Genomic DNA, 9,415 nt, shown 5'->3' with positions numbered 1-9,415 from the left:
TTTCAGGGGCTTTTCAAGGAGCGTGGTCTTACTGGAACACTTCCATGTTGATTGCTTAGTCTACAATCCTCTAGCCCGCAGCCACTCTCCAGGGAGGGGAAAGCCTGCCTTTTGGCTGGAAGTTAGTATCCTGGCCAGAATGGTAATAAGACCCAGAAACTTGATGCCCTCTCTTTATTCCTGTCTTCATACAACGTTGTCTTTCTTGGGCATGGGACAGCCACCTAAGAAACTAGCACAGCTCCCAATCTTATGACTCCTGTGTGAGGTTTCCTCCTTATTGGTCTAATGTGATCCCCTCCACATCCCTGGTCTAGCCACTTTTGGCTACAAGATCTCTACTGGGATCCAGCTGAAACCAGTACACGATTGAAGTAAACCCCAACCGGGGACCATTTCCTAGGGAAGTTGGCCGTAAAGACTATATGTGTCGGAATGTCGCTTAGATCATGATGGATTTCTATGTTTACTCTTTTTTTGTCAATGTCCTCTAGTAACTACTTAAATTACAGAATTGGGTAATTCCCCCTTGTAAAACATTTCTAGTGTTTTCCATGGGTTAAAAATGGCACAGCCTTCAAGGAAACTAAGGCATGACCTTCATGGCATGCTCCTCAAGACAAAGTACACTAAGGCACAGGCTTTTATAGCATGGCCTTTTATGGCATGGCTTTCAAGGCACAGCATGGCACAGTATTTCCATCCATATGCCAGACACACATTTGTTGCCTGGAATGCAATGGGGGAGTGAAGGGACGCTAGCCTCCCTTCTCCGGGGGTCCCTAGCGGCTGGCCGGTGGTCACAGCGAGTTGGTTCAAGGGATGCCTCCGGTTTCTTTGACACCAGGAACCTCAGACATATCATGTGTGGGACGCCACCTGGGAGTTGGGAGGTGGGGGAGATTTTTGGTAATAGACCTTCTCTACTTTTCTAGAAGCATGGGGTCTTCTTGAGTCCCTGACTCTCCCTTGGTATGCCTTTTAATCCACTGGAATCATTTTGGATTGCAAAATTTAGGAAAGGACTGATATTCTGTAACACTGCATGGGCCTGATAGGATATATCAGTTAGATCTCTTCTACAAGAAACAGGACAAATGGACTGAGGTACCCTATGTCCAAGCTTTCATGGCCCTAAATCAGGATCCAGAATGGAGGGCCTCGTGCAGAATGTGTTTGGCCACTAACCAGGCTGATAACCTCCTGATATATTGGATCATTGTCTAAACAGGTCTCCTCTGAATAAACCCAGGTTGCTGGAGGAAATACAGGCTATCCCTAATGAAGGGACACGCTCTCTCACTGTTCCTCCCCCCTAATAGACTCAGGTTACTCTAGCTATACATGGGGGCTTCTCCCTCATTCATTTCCTGGGTTAATGACTATGATAATTAGAGCCAATTGTCTCTGGTTAGTCTACCTTAGGAAGGAGACTTTAAGGAATATTCCCAAGCGGCTACAAAAACTCCTTTTGTTTGGGGGAAGGAAATTCCCTGTCTTCTCAGGGCTGACATGGACTGCCTAATTCCACTTGTTGGTGGGGGAAAAAATCTGCATCTGTTTATCTGTCCAAGCTGACAGGCTTTAATACCAGGAGGCCTCTTTCTCTGTCCTCTGTCTGGGCTTTTATCCACCTCCTGCCTTCCTGGCTGCACCTCACCTCTTCTGCCTCCCCTCCCCTCCTTGTGTTTCTGCACCACCTTGGGTGTGTCCTGTGTCTTTCTTGCCTCTGGCACCATCAGCTCCTCCTCCTCCCCTAGCTGTCAAAGAGCGAAGAGCACCTCCTTGGACTTACATTGCCCACTTCAGATTTCCCCACAAACGTCCCAAGTGAAAATTGACAATGATGAACAAGTTGCTTAGCTTTGTAAGTGGACCCAAGTGGAATGTATTTAGTGTTTGAACTAATTTAAGCTTGTTGGTTTAATTAAGATAGACACGTGTTTAGAATTATCAATATTAAATATAAAACTTCTTTACCTAGGTTGCTGAGGCTCAAATAAGCTCGTGTTATCTCTTTTGCAATTTGTTAACAAAACTATTACTTAAAATGACAGTTAATTCTGTCTCAAAAGTTTTCATGGGTAATTGTTAAAATAGCTTTCAGAGTCTTTGGTAACCTGAAACTTTAAGGTTTTGTTTGGATGAAAATTGAAATTAAATTAATTGGACATCTAGGTCTTTTCCAACTGGGATAAAATGCTAGACCATTAATTATTAAATGTAGGTTTGTGTTTTTTACTTATTGCAGAGAAACTAAAGATATTTGGGCCTGTTGGAAAACCTGCTTTGTGCTAACTGATTAATAAATTTGCCATATAAAGAATTCTGGTGTAACAGTTCACAATTCCTCACTACTTGGTTTTCACCGGAGACTAAGGTTTTTAAGAATTAAAATTCTGCTGAATGTAATTAAGACTGGTGAAAATAAGGAAAGCAACTCTGTGCAGAAATGTAGGAGATATGTAAAAAAGATATAAGGAATGGGAATACATGTTTCTTGAAGGTAATTTTGCTAAAGGAGACTGGTTGATTGGAGAGAAATGGCTTGGAACAAAATCTGAATGCAAAAGAGTTGTAGAAGGTTTGTAAAAGGAAATCTTTGGGAAGGAACCTTAGATGCAGTCAAAACAGATTGAAATGAATGGATTTTAAAGGTATACCAGTATAAGATTAGAATTCTGCTTTTCTCCCTGTTGAAAGACAATTTTTTGGTGGATTGTTGGTCTCTGTTGATTTAAAAAGAAAAATGTAAACAAAGGTCTTTTCTCTTTTGTCTGCCAGGAAAACCCAAGCTTTATGTTTTGTCTTTATCAGGTCTTCTATTACTTAGTTAAAACTTCTCAATGTTAAAGGAGCCAGGTTTTGCTAACAACTATATAACCCTACACACCTGCCTTGAGAATCTCTTATTGCCACATTGGTTAAATAAATAATTAAGATTTGTAATGACCTGTTATCCTATTTAGGAAGTGCTTTATAACTTTCTAAGGTTTTAACAAACTTCCCAGGATTTAAATTATAAAGAAAATATTTCTGACCAATTGGGCCTTTTTATTTGGTGTGTTACTTGGGTAAACCTTAGGTTGTATTGCTTGGGTAAATGCTGTAACTGCTTATATATATATATATATATATATGTATATATATATGTATATATATATACACATATATATATACATATATATATATATAATTCCTAAAGTTTTAATATGTTTTGGTATAAGGTCATTACTCGATATTCCGATTACTGAACTGTTATGTGTCATAGAAATAACCAAATTTCCTTGTCAATAACATCGTAATGAACTCTCATATCAGATTGTTAGCCATGTCCATTTTTGAGTCTTTTGTTATGTATAATTATTACTCTGATGCTCTTACAAAATATGTTTTGTGTTCAAGGAGTTTTATAAAAAGGACTTTTGGGACAAGTACAGGTATTTCACATCTTTAAGATCATGAAACAAATGGGTAAAAATTTCCAGAACTAAAAAGCTGCATTCAAACTGAATAAGAATTAGTAATGCTGGACTAAATAAATGGAGAAAGATTATAGTTTTTCTGACCCTTGTTGGAAATTTTGCTGGTTCTCTAACGTGTGCTCTTCCAGCTTAAAAAAACTTACTCTTAAGATATCTATGACATACAGAAATGTGATAAAGTATTCATTTGTAAACAAACTAAAATGTTTAACTTTTCTCTCTACCTGAACCCTCTGAGATTCAAAAGCTCTCAGTAAGTATTCTTTCTTTCATGGCAATTACAGTTATTTGCATAGGTTCAATAAGAATCTGTTCTCCTTGTAGCAGGACACCATTGGAAATACTGGTTATTTTACCAAGGCTTTGACCGGAATGTCATATTTGAGAAGGACATGGATAGACTCAGATATGACCCAACAGTTTTAAGAAACTAAGGTTGACTTTAGGAAGCGTGAAGCCAATGAAACCCCTTGGAAATGCTGGCCTGATACCTTGCTTACAGAATTCCCAGCAGCCTTACCGGCTGAGTAAAGAATGTCACTTCCTGACAGGTGAAGGAACCTCAGGATATCTTTGGGACCTCCTGGAAAGGAATTTGCCCAAATCTACAGGTATTGCGGGCATGTCTGACAGCAAGCACTTGGCTTGGTTTCTGGACTGCAGAGGCTACTAATAGTTCAATCTAGAGATTCCTTATGAAAAGTTCCAGCAAAGCAAATTCTAAAACATCTATATGAACAATCTCTCTTCTTGCTGAGCTTATGTAAATAATTAGGCCGAGTTTGTTAAAACTGGACTTGTTCTACAAACAAATTAGTCTTGATTTAGCTATCTCTGGAAATGAGGGTTATTAGAAAAATTATGTTCCAATAATGTACCTTTATGGATGTTACATTCTAGTTCTGGTTGTCTTTAAATGTTTGTTGGTTGGCTAAATTAGAAAACTTGAAGTAAACTTCAGAGAAATTGTCACAACATGTATAGACAATCTTTGCACCTGTTGCTTTGTGGGCCATCCAAAAGGATCACCACAGATATTTGAATTACAAACAATAGCAACAACAACAACAACAAAAACATCTGATTCCTGCAGCCTGTTTCTACCCCATCTGAGGATACTTAAAGCCTGACATCTAGAAACCTTCTCACTGGCAGCATTCAAGACTCAGACACTGGAGTCCTTCACTGCCACAACTTCAAGCCAACAGATGATCCTTTCTGCTCAAGGAGACTTCCATATGATATTAACTCTAGATACAGCTGCCTTAGCCTTTCCTAACTCCTATTAAATTCTCAACTGACCAACCATGACCCATAAGTAGGGACATCTCTACACCCCTATTCAGCAGGAGGAAGCTACAGAAGATGAGAACTTTTTTTTTTAATTTTTTTTAACGTTTATTTATTTTTGAGACAGAGAGAGACAGAGCATGAACGGGGAGGGTCAGAGAGAGGGAGACACAGAATCCGAAACAGGCTCCAGGCTCTGAGCTGTCTGCACAGAGCCCAACGCGGGGCTCGAACTCACGGACCACGAGATCATGACCTGAGCCGAAGTTGGCCACTCAACCGACTGAGCCACCCAGGCGCCCCCAGAAGATGAGAACTTCTACCTTCAACAACCTTCAAAATTTAATTGTCAAAGTTGTCCAGGGGTGAAAATGATGAGGAAATCTAAGGCAAGAGAAATGTAGCTTAATTAAATCTCCTCACAGTTTGTAGCCCACTGATAGACACCTGAAACAGGCAGTGTGACCTTGCTCAAGGAACTCATGCCTGCCTTACTTCTTTGATGTTTTTTGTTTAACTAAAAGTAACCTTATCTCTACAGCAGTTAGTCCTTCAAGGTCCTGAAAGCTTTGCTTCCAAATTCCTTGGAGATTTATGCTATCCCTAACCCCCACTAACTTAAAAGTATATAATCAGTCACTCCTTACAACCCCAGTGCTGCTCTTTCTGCCCATGGGTCCTTTACCCATGCTTTAATAAAATCACCTTTTTGCACCAAAGATGTCTCAAGAATTCTTTCTTAGCCATTTGCTCAAAAACCCCCTCAGTAGTGCTGGTATAAACATTGGGGTGCATGTGCCACTTTGAATCAGCATTTTTGTATCTTTCAGATAAATACCTGGTAGTGCAATTGCTGGGTGGTAGGGTAGTTCTACCTTTAAGTTGTTGAGGAACCTCCATACTCTTCTCCAGAGTGGCCACACCAGTTTGCATTCCCACCAGCAGTGCAAAAGTGTTCTGTTTTCTCTACATCTTTGTCAACATCTGTTTCTTGAGTTGTTAATTTTAAACATTCTGACAGACGTGAGGTGATACTATGTAATTTTTATAACTGCTGCTTTAATTATGTGTCACAAATTTAGATATATTTTCAAAATGTGTTGTTGTATTTTCACTTTCACTTTGTTTAATACATTTTATATTTTCCTTGAGATATCCATTCTGACCCAGAAGTATGTTGTTCAGTTTCCAAATGTTAGGACTTGTGCTGGTTATCTTTTTATTATTGATTTTTAGATTAATTCCATTATATGTAAAGAACACAGTCTGTATGATTTCAGTTCTTTAACATTTGTTGAAGTTCCTTGTATAGTCCACAGACCATCTATCTTCACAAAGATTCCATGGACACTTGAAAAGAAAGCATTCGGCTATTGTTTGGTGGGATGGTCTAGAAGTGTCCATTGCATCATGGTGGTTGATGGTGTTGAGTTCTCTATTCTTGCTGAATTTCTGTCTAACTGTTTCATTAATTATTCTGAGAGGACTGTTGAAGACTTCAAGTATATTTGTGTATTTGTATAGTTCTTCTTTCAGTTCTACCACTTTTTGTTGAACCTACTTTGCCATCATGTTGTTTGGTACCTACACATTTAGGACTGCTATGTCTTCTTGGAAGATTATTGTACTCTGTCCTGCATCTCTGGTGATAGTCTTTGTCTGAATTCTACTTTAATTAGTATAGCCATTTATACTTTTTTTGATAATTGTTTACCTGGCTTATCTTTTTCCATTCTTCTATTTCAATCTTCCTATATTGTTAAATTTGCAGTGAGTTTGTTGTAGACATAATATAGTTGGGTCGTTTTTATCCAATCTCATGTTTTCTGTTAATTGATCATTTTAAATCATTTACATCTAAGGTAATTATTAATATGTGAGGGCTTATGTTTGAATCTTATCGTTTGAGTTTGCACAGCTTCTTGAATCTTTAGGTGCATGTATTTTGCTGGATTTTGGAAATATTCATTCAGGTTTCCCTCAAAAACTTTTTCAGTATCACCTAGTTTTCATCTCCTTCTGGAACTTGAATTAAACAAATACTTTCTCTTTAGTTGTAGTCCCACAGATTCCTCATTATGAAATAATAATAATAGATATTATGAACAACTTTACAAAATAAATCAAATGTGGTGGATAAATTACTCAAAATGTACCATGCACCAAAGCTCACAAATGATATATAAAATGAAAAGAGTCCCATAACTAATAAAGAAAAATAAGTCTATTATGAAAAAGTTTTCTACAACAAAACCCCATGTTTAGCTCTCCGGTAAATTCTTAAAAATATTTAAGAAAGAAACTATCTTAATTTACACAAACTTCCAAAAGTAAAAAGAAATGAAACATTTTCAAATACTTTTTTAAAAATTTTTTTTCAACGTTTTTTTTAATTTATTTTTGGGACAGAGAGAGACAGAGCATGAACGGGGGAGGGGCAGAGAGAGAGGGAGACACAGAATCGGAAACAGGCTCCAGGCTCCGAGCCATCAGCCCAGAGCCTGACGCAGGGCTCGAACTCACGGACCGCGAGATCGTGACCTGGCTGAAGTCGGACGCTTAACCGACTGCGCCACCCAGGCGCCCCTCAAATACTTTTTATGAGACCAAAATAACCTTCATATCAAAACTTGACAAGAACACTGTAACAAAGAGAAATAAACAGACTCATCACTCTTATAAAGACAGATGCCAAATTCTTAAGAAAAACTTACTAAGTTGAATCCAGTGACATTCAAAAATCAACAAATCATGGCTAAGTGCAATTTATTCCAGGACTGCAAGGTTGTTTTAATGTTTGGGAATTAATTAATGCAAATTACCATATTAAGATAAAGAAGGAGACAGAAAATATGACTATCTTGAGAGAATCATAAAATATCATTTGACAGAATTTGACATTGGTACTTAATTTCTATATATCTAGATTAAAAATTTTTTTTTAAAAGGGTATTTTATCAAAGACAAAATCGCTACCCTGCCACATTCATTAGACTCATTTTACCACCTCCAACCTCCCACCTTTGGCAATCACCGATTTGTTCTCTGTATCCCTGAGCTTAGCCTTTGTATTTATTTATTTTTTTGTTTCTTATTTGTTTTTTTATTTCTGGTTCAATATTTAGGAAAGATCATTCTAATTTGCCTTTCTCTTTGTGACTTATTTCATTTACGAACACTTGATGTTCTTGATGAACACTTAGATTGTTTCCATACCTTGGCTATTATAAATAATGCTGCAATTAATATGGGTATGCAAATATCTTCAAGTTAGTGTTTTAATTTTCTTCTGTTAAATACCCAGAAGTGGAATTGCTGGACCATATGATAGGTCTATTTTGGATCTTTTTGAAGAAACTCCAAACTGCTTTCGATAGAACCTAAACCAATTAACATTCACACCAACAGTACATAAAAGTTCTCTTCTCTACATCCCTGCCAACCTTTTTTAATTCTTGTCTTTTTGATTAAAGCTATTCTAACAAGTGTGAAGTGATATCTCATTGTGATTTGATTTACTTTTTCCTGGTGATTGATGAAGTTGAACATCTTTACATGTGCATGTGGGCCATAAGTATGCCTTCTTAGGGAAAATGTCTATTAAGATTCTCTGCCAGATTCTTTTTTTTTTTTCAATATATGAAATTTATTGTCAAATTGCTTTCCATACAACACCCAGTGCTCATCCCAAAAGGTGCCCTCCTCAATACCCATCACCCACCCTCCCCTCCCTCCCACCCCCCAGCAACCCTCAGTTTGTTCTCAGTTTTTAACAGTCTCTTATGCTTTGGCTCTCTTCCACGCTAACCTCTTTTTTTTTTCCTTCCCCTCCCCCATGGGTTTCTGTTAAGTTTCTCAAGATCCACATAAGAGTGAAATCATATGGTATCTGTCTTTCTCTGTATGGCTTATTTCACTTAGCATCACACTCTCCAGTTCCATCCACGTTGCTACAAAGGGCCATATTTCGTTCTTTCTCATTGCCACGTAGTATTCCATTGTGTATATAAACCACAATTTCTTTCTCCATTCATCAGTTGATGGACATTTAGGCTCTTTCCATAATTTGGCTATTGTTGAGAGTGCTGCTATGAACATTGGGGTACAAGTGCCCCTATGCATCAGTACTCCTATATCCCTTGGGTAAATTCCTAGCAGTGCTATTGCTGGGTCATAGGGTAGGTCTATTTTTAATTTTCTGAGGAACTCCATACTGCTTTCCAGAGTGGCTGCACCAATTTTCATTCCCACCAACAGTGGAAGAGGGTTCCCGTTTCTCCACATCCTCTCCAGCATCTATAGTCTCCTGATTTGTTAATTTTGGCCACTCTGACTGGCCTGAGTGTGGTTTTGTATTTCTCTGATGAGGAGCGACGTTGAGCATCTTTTCATGTGCCTGTTGGCCATCCTGATGTCTTCTTTAGAGAAGTGTCTATTCATGTTTTCTGCCCATTTCTTCACTGGGTTATTTGGTTTTCGGGTGTGGAGTTTGGTGAGCTCATTATAGATTTTGGATACTAGCCCTTTGTCCGATATGTCATTTGCAAATGTCTTTTCCCATTCCGTTGGTTGCCTTTTCGTTTTGTTGGTTGTTTGTTTCCTTTGCTGTGCAGAAGCTTTTTATCTTCATAAGGTCCCAG

Source organism: Herpailurus yagouaroundi, unplaced genomic scaffold (genome assembly GCF_014898765.1).
Source record: "Herpailurus yagouaroundi ecotype Mexico unplaced genomic scaffold, PumYag 332, whole genome shotgun sequence".
In the NCBI taxonomy this organism is placed as follows: Eukaryota; Metazoa; Chordata; class Mammalia; order Carnivora; family Felidae; genus Herpailurus; species Herpailurus yagouaroundi.
This window is presented reverse-complemented; position numbering follows the sequence as displayed.